At 41.1% G+C, this 12530-nt stretch overlaps 1 pseudogene; it reads right to left on the reverse strand.

The window, feature by feature from the left end:
* Positions 1-7363: 7363 nt before the first annotated feature.
* Positions 7364-12530, reverse strand: part of LOC140478639 (extracellular calcium-sensing receptor-like) — a 28934-nt pseudogene continuing 23767 nt past the window's right edge.

Consider the following 12530-nt stretch of genomic DNA (forward strand, 5'->3'; position numbering starts at 1 on the left):
AGTAAACATTCAGCCTGTCCAGTCTCCGCAAAGGGAACTTGCCATGCGCTTGTAAACTTCCCATTTATCTGCTGAACTTTTCCTTCTGATCGTGGATTTGGAAGGTGCTATCTGAGGATCTTTGGTGAATTTCTACAGTGCATCTTGTAGGCAGTACACACTGCTGCTACGGAGCATCAGTAGTGAAGCGAGTGGGTGTTTGTGAACGTCGTGCCCATTAAGTGGGCTTTGTCCTGGACTTTAATGCGTGTTGTTCAAGCTTCGCCCATTCTGACAAATGGGGAATATTCATCACAATCCTGCCTTTGCCTTGTGAGCAGTGTTTAGAGAGTCAGCAACTCCGATACGAACTCCTAACTTATTCTTGCAGCCGTTTGTATTTGTACAATGAGTCCTGTTGAGTCTTTGGTCAATGATAATACTCCAGATGTTGATCGCGGAAACTTCATTGATGATAAAACCATTGAATGTCAAGAGGCATTGGTGAGATTGTCTCTTATTGGAGATGGTCATTACCTAACTTTTGAGGGGTGTGAATGTTGTTTACCACTTTTCAGCCCAAGCCTTGGTATTGTCAGAGCTTGGTACAATGGAACATGGACTGCTTCAGTAACTAATGAACTGTGAACGGTGCTAAACACAGCGCAGTTATCGGCCCGGGCATCCCCACTTTCAACATTATGATGGAGGGAAGGTCATTGGTGAAGCAGCTGCATGTGGTTGTGCCGAGGATACTACCCTGAGTAATTCCTGCAGAGGTGGTCTGAGGCTGGCATTACTGTCCTTCAACAGTAACAGTAACACAAGCGTCTTTCTATATATCTGGTATGACTCCAAAAAGTGGTGAGTTTGCTTCTGATTGCCATTGATTCCAGTTTTGCTACGGTTCCTTGATACAGCATTCGATCAAATGCAACCTTGATGTAAAGGGCTGTCACACTCCAACTCTGGAATTCTGTTGCTTTGTCCGTGGTTGTAATGAAGTCAGAAACTGAGTGGCTCTGGCAGATCCCTAACTGGCTGTCAGTGAGCAGATTACTGCTGAGCAGATTCTGCGTGATAACATTGTTGATGACACCTTCCAACATTTTACTGATGATTGATGGTTGAATCATGGAGTGGTAACTGATTGGGTTGGATTTGTGTACAGGACATCCTTGGACAATTTCGAAATTGCTGAGTGGATGGGAGAAAGTGAGGGCTGCAGATGCTGGAGATCAGACATGAAAAGTGTGGTGCTGGAAAAAACACAGCAGTCCAGGCAGCATCGGAGGAGCAGGAGAATTGAAGTTTTATGAATAAGCCCTTCATCAGGAATGTGGGGTTTGGGGGCGGCAGAAGGTAATGGGAAGCCAATAGGTAAATGCAGGTGGAGGTGATAGTTATAAGACGGATTAGAGGATGGAGCAGATTGGTAGGAATGAAGAGGGACAGGTAGGACTGTTCAAGATGGCGGTTTAGAGTTGGAGAGTTGGATCTGGGATGAGGTGGGGAGTGAGGAAACTGGTGAAATTGACATTGCTGTGTTGTTGAAGGGCCCCAAGGTGGAAGATGAGGTGCTCTTCCTTCAGGAGTCTGGTGGCTAGGGTTTGGTGTTGGAGGAGGCCCAAGACTTGAATGTCCTTAGTGGAGTGGGAGGGGAAGTTGAAGCAGTCAGCCACAGGGCGGTGGGGTTGTTTGGTGCATGTGTCCCAGAGATGTTCTCTGAAACATTCCATTAGTTGGCATCCTGTCTCACCAATGTAACAGAGACCACATAGAGAGCAATGGATATAGTAGATAAGGTGTTTTGATGTTCAGGAAAATTTCTGCTGGGTGTAGAAGCATCCTTTGGGGTCTTAGATGGAAGTGAGCGTGGAGATGTGGATGCAGGTTTTACAGCTCTTGTGGAGGCAAGGGAAGGTGCCATGAGTGGAGGGTGAATTGTTGGGGATCGTGGATCTAGTGAGAGAGTTGCAGAGGGAATGCCCTCTGCGGAATGCTGATAGTGGTGGGGAAGGAAAGATATCTCTGGTGGTGGGGTCTGACTATAGGTGGCACAAATGTTGGAGGATGATGCATTTTATCTGGAGATTAGTGGGGTGGAAGGTGAGGACCAGGGTTTCTATCCTTGGTGCAGCTGTCAGGGTGGGTTTCAAGGGTGGAGGTATGAAAAGTGGAGGAGATGCACATGAGGGCATTGTTGACCACCTGGGCGGTAGGAGCACGTATCTATGAATTGGTGCCTGCCTTCAGCGGTATAGAGGTCGGTGTACCAAACTACCACTGCGCCCCCCTTGTCTGCTGGCTTGATGAGGTTGGGGTTGTAGCAGAAGCAGTGGAGGGCTGCATGTTGTGGGCATTGTTGGAAGAATGTCAGTGTTGTAATTGAATTTACAAAGGCTTACCTAGCTTATGTCCAAATCTGCTTGCATTTACAAAATATTCTATTTCTCGGTATGATAAATATGTCCTATCACTGTCATAGATTTGGATCCCTCCACTTTCAATATAATGTGTAGATCACCACAAAAGAGAGGTTCAAGCCTATAAATGAAAGTTAAGATAACAAGTAGGGAACCATTTTAAAGCACACAGAAGTTTAGACAACTTAAAGCAGACTTAGGTGTGTTCAGGTGGAATAGCATGATACAGAAATAAAGGGGTATTTTTGTAAAGTAAGTAAAGGGGCCAACGTCCTAGAGGACCATAGGGATGCTCTCTCAGTAGAGAGAGGCGAGAAATGGTGGTTAAACCCAAGGATAGCCACGCCCCAGCTAAAGGGAGAAGTGGAGAAGGTGGGACATTCATGGTCAACTCAGTGGACTGGAAATCTGGCATGTGGAGTTGGCTACACTCTGTTTCACAAACCAGCCATCTAGTCAACTGAGCTAACTGACCCCCAATAAGGTGCAGAGGAAGAGCATTCTATCAAAATGCCATGAACATGATATATTTTATAATTGCAATGAAAGAGAAACCATATTTTAATAAGGATGCATGATTTCCGTAAAAACTATACTTGATCCAGATAAGACAATATCAATAATCAGTCATCAGAGCACCGCCAATCCCAATTTCTAATAGTTAAGACGACAATATTAATGAATTTTCCATGATGATCAGAAAATGACAATATTATGTCATAAAGACTTTCTATCAACATTTACCAAGGAGAAGACATTCAAAAATTGAGATAATGGATAAGTGGATAACTGTAATTATGCCTTAGTGTGTCTGTATAGCGGCATTTTGGACTATCATATTTTTATAGATTCCCTACAGCATGGAAGCAGCCCATTCGTTCCATCGAGTCCACACCAATCGTCCAAAGAGAATCCCGCTCAGACGCTCCCTCTGTCCTATCTCTTTAACAATGCATTTCCCATGGCTAAACCAACCCGCCTGCATATCCCTAAATACTATGAGCAATTTAGCATGGCCAATCCACCTAACCTGCACATCTTCAGGCTTTTGTCAGCAGCTGGTTTAGATATGTCAAGATGCTAGTGCAAGGAAATATAAACTTTTGAAGGAATAATGTGCCAATAACTGAGTTCTCTAATCCATAAATAATCATAAAATTGAATGTACCCAAATTAAACTATCGAGGTTATCAATTTGTCTGATTTATTGTTATTAAAGATCAAAATAGTTTATACCTGGTATTGAAATTAACAGAAAAATAAAAACTTTATTGTAAACAATCCTATACTTTAGGCATGGCAAAAAGAAATTAATTAATAACTTAAAAACTGGAAAAAATGCGAATTATGTAAATCAGAAACAAAAACAGAAGTTGTGGAAAAGCTCTGCAGATTTAGCAGCACCTGTGAAGAGAAATCAGAGTTAATCCTTCTTGGACCCAGTGACCCTTCTACAGAACTAATGGTAGCTAGGAAAATGTTGGGTATATGTAGAAGGTAGGGTGGGAGTGAGGGGATAAGAAATAAATGGTAGGTAGGGATGGAGCCCAAAGAGGGCGAAGAACAGTTGAACAGAAAAAGTATATAACAATCCTGCTTGGCTGGTGAATGCCTGTTAATGGAGACTGTTGGCTAACCAGGCCTTGTTGTCACATACTCTGCCATTATGCATTATCTAATGTTAGCCACTATTAACAGCATTAACAGCAAATCGCCCTCCCAGCCAGGTCGTTATCCATTCCTTTGTCCAACTGTTCTCTCTCATTGTGCTCTATCTCCACCTATCAGTCATTCCTTACCATTAAACCACCCCCTCATCTTCTGAATATAAACCGACATTGTACATTGACGACATTTTCTTCCTCTGGACCCATGACGAGGAGTCACTGATAAAACTACACAGTGACATCAGCAAGTTTCATCCCACCATCAAACTCACCATGGACTACTCTCGACTATCTGTCTCATTCTTGGACACATGCGTCTCCATCAAGGATGGACACGTCAGCACCACACTCTATCGCAAACCCACATACAACCTCACAATGCTACACTTCTCCAGCTTGCATCCAAAACATATTAAAACAGCCATCCCCTATGGACAAGCCCTACGCATACACCAGATCTGTTCAGATAAGGAGGAACGTGACAGACACCTGGAAGTACTCAGGGATGCCCTCACAAGGAGGGGGTACGATGCCCAACTCATCGACCACCAGTTCCGACGTTCCACAGCAAGGAACCGTAATGACCTCCTCAGGAGACAGACACGTGCTGCAACCGACAGGGTACCCTTCGTTGTTCAGTATTTCCCAGGAGCTGAAAAATTACACCATGTGCTTAGTGACCTGCAACACATTATCAATGAGGATGAGCACCTCACCAAGACCTTCCCCACATCTCCATTACTTGCCTTTAAACAACCACCAAACCTCAAACAGATCGTTGTTTCCAGCAAGCTGCCCGGCCCTCAGTACAACTCCATATAACCCTGTCACGGTAGGTGCTGCAAGACGTGTCAGAGTGTGGACATAGATACCACCATTACGCGTGGGGACACCTCTCACTTTGTACATGCCAGGTACTCATGTGATTCAGCCAACATTGTCTATCTTATACGTTGCAGGCAAGGATGCCCAGACGCATGGTACATTGGGGAAACCGAGCAAAGGCAACGACAACAGATGAATGGGCACTGCACAACAATCAACAGACAGGAGTGCTCCCTCCCAGTTGGGGAACACTTCAGTGGTCCAGGACATTCGGGTGACCATCCTCCAAAGTGGACTTCGGGACAGGCAGCAGGGAAAAGTGGCCGAGCAGAGGCTGATAGCTAAGTTCGGTACCCATTGGGAGGGCCTCAACTCGGACCTTGGGTTCATGTCACATTACAGGTGACCACCATTGCACTATACACACACACAGATACTCCTACACACACGCACACACTCTCACGCACACACAGGTACTCCTATACACACTGACACACATACACATAGACGCGCAGACACCCACACACACCCATACAAACACACACACTCCCATACTCACACATGCACCCCCTCACAGACCTAAGACACTCTGCACTCACTACACACACAGGCACCTTCTCATACTCACAACGCCCAACCCAGACAGACACACGCACACATATATTTTGTGGGGTGAATTTGTTCTTGCAGGGTTACATTGTACTTTGCTCAAAAACTGCATGAATTAATGTAAAACTCCGTTATCTCATTTGTTAGATTACAGTCAATCTAAACATCATGGCATAGACAGAGAACACAGTGGGCCAACATCTTCAACGTATTGTCTAGCTATCACCATCGTTAACAGCTAACCCGAGAATGCAACTTTTTTTTAAAAAAGGTTTTGTGATTTACACATGAAAGAACTGAAACTATCACGGTATTCTAACAGATGAAAGGCTTAACAGACAATCAATTTTTCAATGTATAATTCCAGTTACAACTCACTGTAAATTTTTGCTATAAATTCTGTGTTAGGATTGAGCCCTCCACTACCACCTGATGAAGGAGTGTCGCTCGGAAAGGTAGTGTGCTTCCAATTAAATCTGTTGGACTATAACCTGGTGTTGTGTGATTTTTAACTTTGTACACCCCAGTCCAACACCGGCATCTCCAAATCATGACATTTTCCTAGCTACCGTCAGTTCTGAGGAAGGGTCACCGGACCCGAAACGTTAACTCTGTTTCTCTTCACAGAAGCTGTCAGACCTGCTGAAAGTTTCCAGCTACTTCTGCCTTTGTCTCTAATTGCCAATTTGCTATATTTCAACCTAATCTATATCACTTAATCTCTCCAAGCAGACACATGTTAATTTACAAAAAAAAGGTTTGGAATAAATGTTATGAATGCAAAAATTATGGGAAGAAAATTGATTTCTCTCGATCAAAACTCAGATCACAAGATGCAGATGCACAGTCATTTTGTTTTTAACAATGATGCCATGATGGCGTTTGCAGAACAATGTTGATCTTTGATTCAATAATTTATAGGGTCTTTTTTTTCTTTCCTTTTAGAGTCTTTAGGTTTTCTGTATTTTTCAGCCACAGAAATAGATGGTTAGAGATGTTTCTTGTTTGCAGGTTTCTGAATGCTCCTCGCTCCACTGCGCAATCCATCTGTAACAATCTACATTTGGATTAGGATTAGGATAAGGTTGTCATCACCATGTTCCCTTTACTCAAACACTCCTGTTTCCACTCTGTCCCATAATGTAATAACCTTCCCCAACAGTAACACATTATTGCATATCTAGAATGTACACCACACAATCCCACTCGATTTTCAAATTCCAAAGCTCTACATGTATCTTAGCAGCATCTAATTTCCAGTTCATAATCCAAAAAGAAACTATTCCTTCGCTTGTAACATTATTAGCAAAAATAAATATTAGATGATGTGTAAAATGGTTGCCAATTCACCAGTATTTGTTACAGTACGTTACAGTATAAAATTTTGTCCCTATGCACAGCATCGCACACAGGCAGTAAGCCATCTACCAAACAATGAAGAGATCGCTTGTCAATTACGCAATCTGCCAGATTTACAATACCAAATTAACCGTGTGGCAAGAAAAATCAAACCAGTTCAAATACGCATCACCACAGTGCCACTAGACTGTTAAGTGATTCCTGATGAAGGGTTTTTGCCCGAAACGTTGATTCTCCCTCTTGTCGGATGCTGCCTGACCTGCTGTGCTTTTCCAGCACCACATTGTCGACTGTAAAGTGGAGCATTAACACGCGAAGCTATGACGCATTCAGGGTACTGAAGAAGAAGGCTGCCTTTTTATGACGATCTGGAGCAGAATAGTTTTCTTAAAGAACCATTACAACATTAACTGCAATAAATGAATATAATCTGGAGCAATAACTGAAAGAACTACAACCTGCTTAGAGTACTGACTATGACATAACAATTACTTAATCTCATTTACACATCAAATGTTTTTTAGTATTCTCTTCCGGTTTTAACAAGATAATGTAACATTTCGGAGCAAAGATGCAACTCAGCAACCCAAAACTTGATGCTAAAATTGCAAATACTTCTACAGCCACCGTGTGTTTTCCGGGTGTGCTTACGTAAGCGGGGAATAAATGTTACCCAAACTGCAAAAAATATGAGCATGCTGAAAGTTATGAATTTAGCTTCATTGAACTTGTCTGGTAAAGCTCGAGCCATAAAAGCTAAAAATAGACATGCGCCCGCCAAAAATCCAATGTAACCAAACACAAAGCAGAAGGCAACTGTAGAACATACGTCACACTCAAAGATAATCTTTGCACTTTGATACTTGACGTTTTTAGATGGGAGTGGAGGAGATGCCACCAACCAGATCACACATATTATGGCTTGAATCAATGTACACAGAAAGACAATTGACCTTTGTTGTTTGAGTCCGAACCATTTCATCACATCACTGCCCGGAAGGGTTGCTTTAAATGCCATTAAGACGACCAGCGTTTCACTAAGAATTCAAGAAATACATAGAACAAAACTGATTCCAAACACAGTATGCCGCACCATACATGACCACGGAGATGGCTGTCCAATGAACGCAACAGAGCACAGAAAGCATAGTATTAACGAGATCAGTAGAAGGAAACTTAGTTCCGAATTGTTGGCCCTTACAATTGGGAGTGTTTTTGAAATATAAGAAACCAGCTGCAACAGACCCGGACATAAAAGCACCAAACAGAGATACCGCCATCAATGTTATTCCCATGCTATCATTAAAAGACAGGAATTCAATATCTTTTGGAATGCACTGATCTCATTGACCATTGGACCATTGTTCGAACGGACAGGTGAAGCACTCTATCGAATCTGCACAGGACAAAATATTTGGTAATAATATTTTCAGATTACATCAGAAATGCTCATTTTACATTGCAAGTTTATTAACAAATTTTGCAATGGACTTGTTTTAACTCGTACGAGCATAAGCTGTTTAATTTAAATGCTTCTAAAATAATTTCGAGGAATTTGCTTCATTATTGTCTCTAAGTATCAGACGCCATATACTATGCATTTGTGTTTGAAGAACCGTCGGCTGTGATCAGTGGAAAATTAGTCTTTTTATTATTTGATCCGATCTATCCTTCTGTTACGCTGCCAAGTTACTGCAACATTTTTAATTATATAAACATCCTGCCATTTTCCTCAACCGGTGGTTTGAATTAAGCACTGTCAAAATGTATAGGTATTCTCAAATATGTCAACTGAACGCGAGGCAACTAACGGGGAAGCATGTTCTGAACCTTTCTCTGATTCTTCTGCAAAACAAACAGCAATTGGCCAGGTGAATGGTATACCTGTAAATGGTTTGTGCTACCTTTGAAAAGTCAGTGCCACATGGAACACAGAATAAATGTGAGCGTAGGCTGTAATGCTCGCTTTGCAGGTTGATGTCTTACGTTTTTTTCCAATAAGCTATTTATTCAAAGCAAACTAAGTGTAAACTTCTGAAACTAAATCCGTAAGATTACTTACTTAGGTTTAAGGAATCCTTACCATGTTCCTTCCTTGGTGCCAAACAATTCAACTTTTATCCAATTGGAGTTCCTTTCCGACTGGCAATGCTGTATCATAAAAACCAACCTGAACAAACCGTAAAGTCCCATTTTCTCCCTTCTGCCAGTTTATCAGATCATAGGAAGCCACAGGATCTCCGTTCTCATCAAAGCTTATCTCTTCTCCAAAATTATTGAGGAATTTCACCTGCTTTATGTAGTGCAAAAGCTTTAAGAGTCGATAGAATATCGTTAATAAAAGTGGCAAATGCATCAGAAATAAGCAAGAATAGACCCTTCAGTGCAAAGTCTGTCTCGCTATTCAATTAGATCACGGTTAAGCAAAAAGAATCTCAAGGTTAGCAGGACGATTTAAAACATTCTGAACTGACAAGTTTTCTTTAATGTGATATTTCATTCACTTCAGATACAAAAGTTATTTAAAATCCTACCTGCCAAGGCAGAATATTTGACTTGCTACCACAGGTTTTGTTGGCAAACGGTCCTTTCCCATCTTCACACAATTGCAGATTATGAAAGGCATGGGCCACAGCATACACAGCTTTGTAAACATTGTAGGAACCCCTTAACTCAGACACATCACTGTATGCAGTATTAATTGCCCCGAAACTCTCTGAGCCTATACACGGTTTCAAAGAAGATGATGATTTATTGCTAGCCAACGTTTCTTTTGAGATTTTTACACTGCAGCCAAAAACGTCTTGCCAGAGTTCTTCGACAAACGGGTTGTGCGGTGTTTTGGTAGGATGCACATTTAATAGAAACTCTTTAAGTCCTGGAATTTCCACTCTCCTTATTCCAAATCCAATTGCTCCAGACAACAACTTCACAGTTTCTGCTGTCCAACTTCACAGTTTCTGCTGTCCATAGTTGGACTGATGTGACCCAGGCTTCACTTGCTATTAGCTGGGTATCAGTAATGTTATTCAGGGTGAGTTCTTTCAGCAAACCAGCCGTAAACCTCTCTGCACAAAATACTATGACCACCTGAGCAGATGATTTTTTAAATTGTCACCATTACTTCTGGCAATCGTTCTGCAGTACCAACAGGTGAGATGAATTCAATAAAAGCAACACAAGTTTTAAATTTTGCAATCTCTTCAATAAACGCCATCATTCCAAATCGACCGTAATCATTGTCTTGTGCCACAACGCCAACCCAATTCCATTTAAAATGTCGTACAAGCTTGACTAATGCTTTGATTTGTACAGAATCACTAGGAATAGTTCCGAAAAAATTTGGAAATTCACGCTTATCACTCAAACAATTGCAGGAAGAAAAATAACTAATCTGGAAAGGAAATCAATCGCAAAAATATCAGTTAGAAAAAGTATCAAATGCACTAGTCATATACATGTTCAATATATTAAATATCATTATGTTATTTTGTTTAATTCGTTGGTATATATGCTTCTATAGGGTCGAATACAATAGACTGTATGAGTTCTACCAATTTTTTTTCATCCATTCAAGGGTATAGCCCATCCCAATTTTTAATGGAATTAAATTACTTTTCCAGTCATTTGAGATAGCACAACTATATTTTATGAGTGTGGAGTCAAACGTAGGCCAGAAAAGATACGGACAACAGTTGCCTTTCCTCGAAGGACGGATCCAAACTTTATTTTTATAACAATCAGCAATTGATCAGTGGTCATCATTAGGCTTGTTACCAATTCTAGATTTTTTTTTAGTTCCAGTATCAACAACTGCCATGATCAGGTTGACACCCATGTCTCTAGAATTTAGAGCCATAAGTTTCGGATTACTTGTCCTGTGACATTACCACTACACTACTGCTTTCCAAATTTCTATTTGTATTAAATGCGTAATGATACAAGTCTCACGAATAACACACCAGGCCCCCTTCTACAGGTACTGCTATTATTGAGCTCGCAGTTCAACCTAAAGTTTCAGTAAGTGTAGTTTAGAAAGTTGCAACAATGTTTGCGTTAGTTTTAAAAATGTCTTGTACAAAAGGACAATTCGATAAATAGGGATCCCAATTTTTCCAGGTACATAAGTTTTCATGTTAGAACTCTAGATATTAATTGTTTCATAAACCGATTATCTTTTACAGAGGACAATCTGAATTCTCAAACAAAATGTAAGACTGCATAAATATTTGGACACTTTGAAACATTAACATTCTTTTCTATCTTTCTTCACAAAACATCTATTGCTTTCAGGTAATTTCAAAATGTATATGTCATGGAATTTTAAAATTAATAAAGGAAAATAGATAAATCTTTAAAGTAAAACAACATTCAAGTTACTATGTCATTTTTTGAAGTATCATACTTCACATAGAACTTTGAGTTCATCTCGTGCAAAAGTGACAATGGCATAACCAGGAGCAGGGATAGGCCATTCGGTTCACCAAGGCTGTTCCATCTTTCAACATGATCATGGTTTATCTTCTGTATCAACTAGAAAAGCTGTACGGGTACAGTTGCCATGTGGCTTTGCTTATCCATCAAACAAAATATGTGTTATTCTCTGGTACAACAGAAACGCGGAACAGAAGCGAACTGCACAAAAGCTGATATTTTAATTTCTATCCCTAACAGAAGACTCTTAACCCTTTGTTATTGAGGACCTTACCATGCTGAAGCTGAACGGAGCGACCATTCTTGCAACGACCACAGATTGCGATGATCTTCCATTTCCAACAATGACCGGAACGGATGGAAATTCAGCACATGCGTAATTAGCAACGGTTTCATCCTGTGCGTTTAGTAATGTCAGGGCTCCTTTAAGTCCCTGAGACGGTGTGCCACAGCTGTCTAAGATCTTGTAACCCAGAGTTGTGTTTGGAAGCAAGTCGTTATTCCTGTTTATTTTTGCTATGGTAAAGTCTGGGCCAAACGCAGACCCATTTGGCTGAAACTATAACATAAACGAAGGGTTAGTTTCCAGACTCCAGCGTAACTCGTTTCGAACAGTTAAATTAGCCTTGAAAAGAAATTATTGCGATTTCCAGAGATATCCGTGATTTTTTTTCCCTCCCAATCCTACTGGCCTACAGTCTCAAAATAGTATTTACATAGTGGTTGACAGTGTATCTAAAGTTGCACACTCAAGAAGACCAACATGGAGAATCCCTACTGCGTGCCTATCAAGACCACATCGACCCTCCAAAGAACATTACACTCAGACCCACCCCATCCCTGAAACACAGCATTTTCCATGGCTAACCCATCCGGCCAGCACATCCGTGGAGAATACGGGTAATTTAGCGCAGCCAAACCACCCAGCCCTACTATCAGTTTCACGATTTCGCATTAAAAGCAACTTAGGTCGAGCACTGAAGATGAGATTTTCCACTCTTTTAAACATAAAAATAGATTGCCGATCTGATAGCTCCGGCTTTCTGCGAAGGTTAAGACGAATTTCACGCTCTAAAGAATTAAAAAAAATATATAATTCCAGCATTGGGGTGAGTACTTCTTTACTCGCCATCGAACAGATTGTAACGTAAAAATGAGCATGTAAATACATACACCATCCATTGCAGCCACTGAAACATTTGTTCATGCTCTTGAGTAATCTGATTCCAGT

Source organism: Chiloscyllium punctatum, chromosome 6, assembly GCF_047496795.1.
Source record: "Chiloscyllium punctatum isolate Juve2018m chromosome 6, sChiPun1.3, whole genome shotgun sequence".
NCBI classification, from domain to species: domain Eukaryota; kingdom Metazoa; phylum Chordata; class Chondrichthyes; order Orectolobiformes; family Hemiscylliidae; genus Chiloscyllium; species Chiloscyllium punctatum.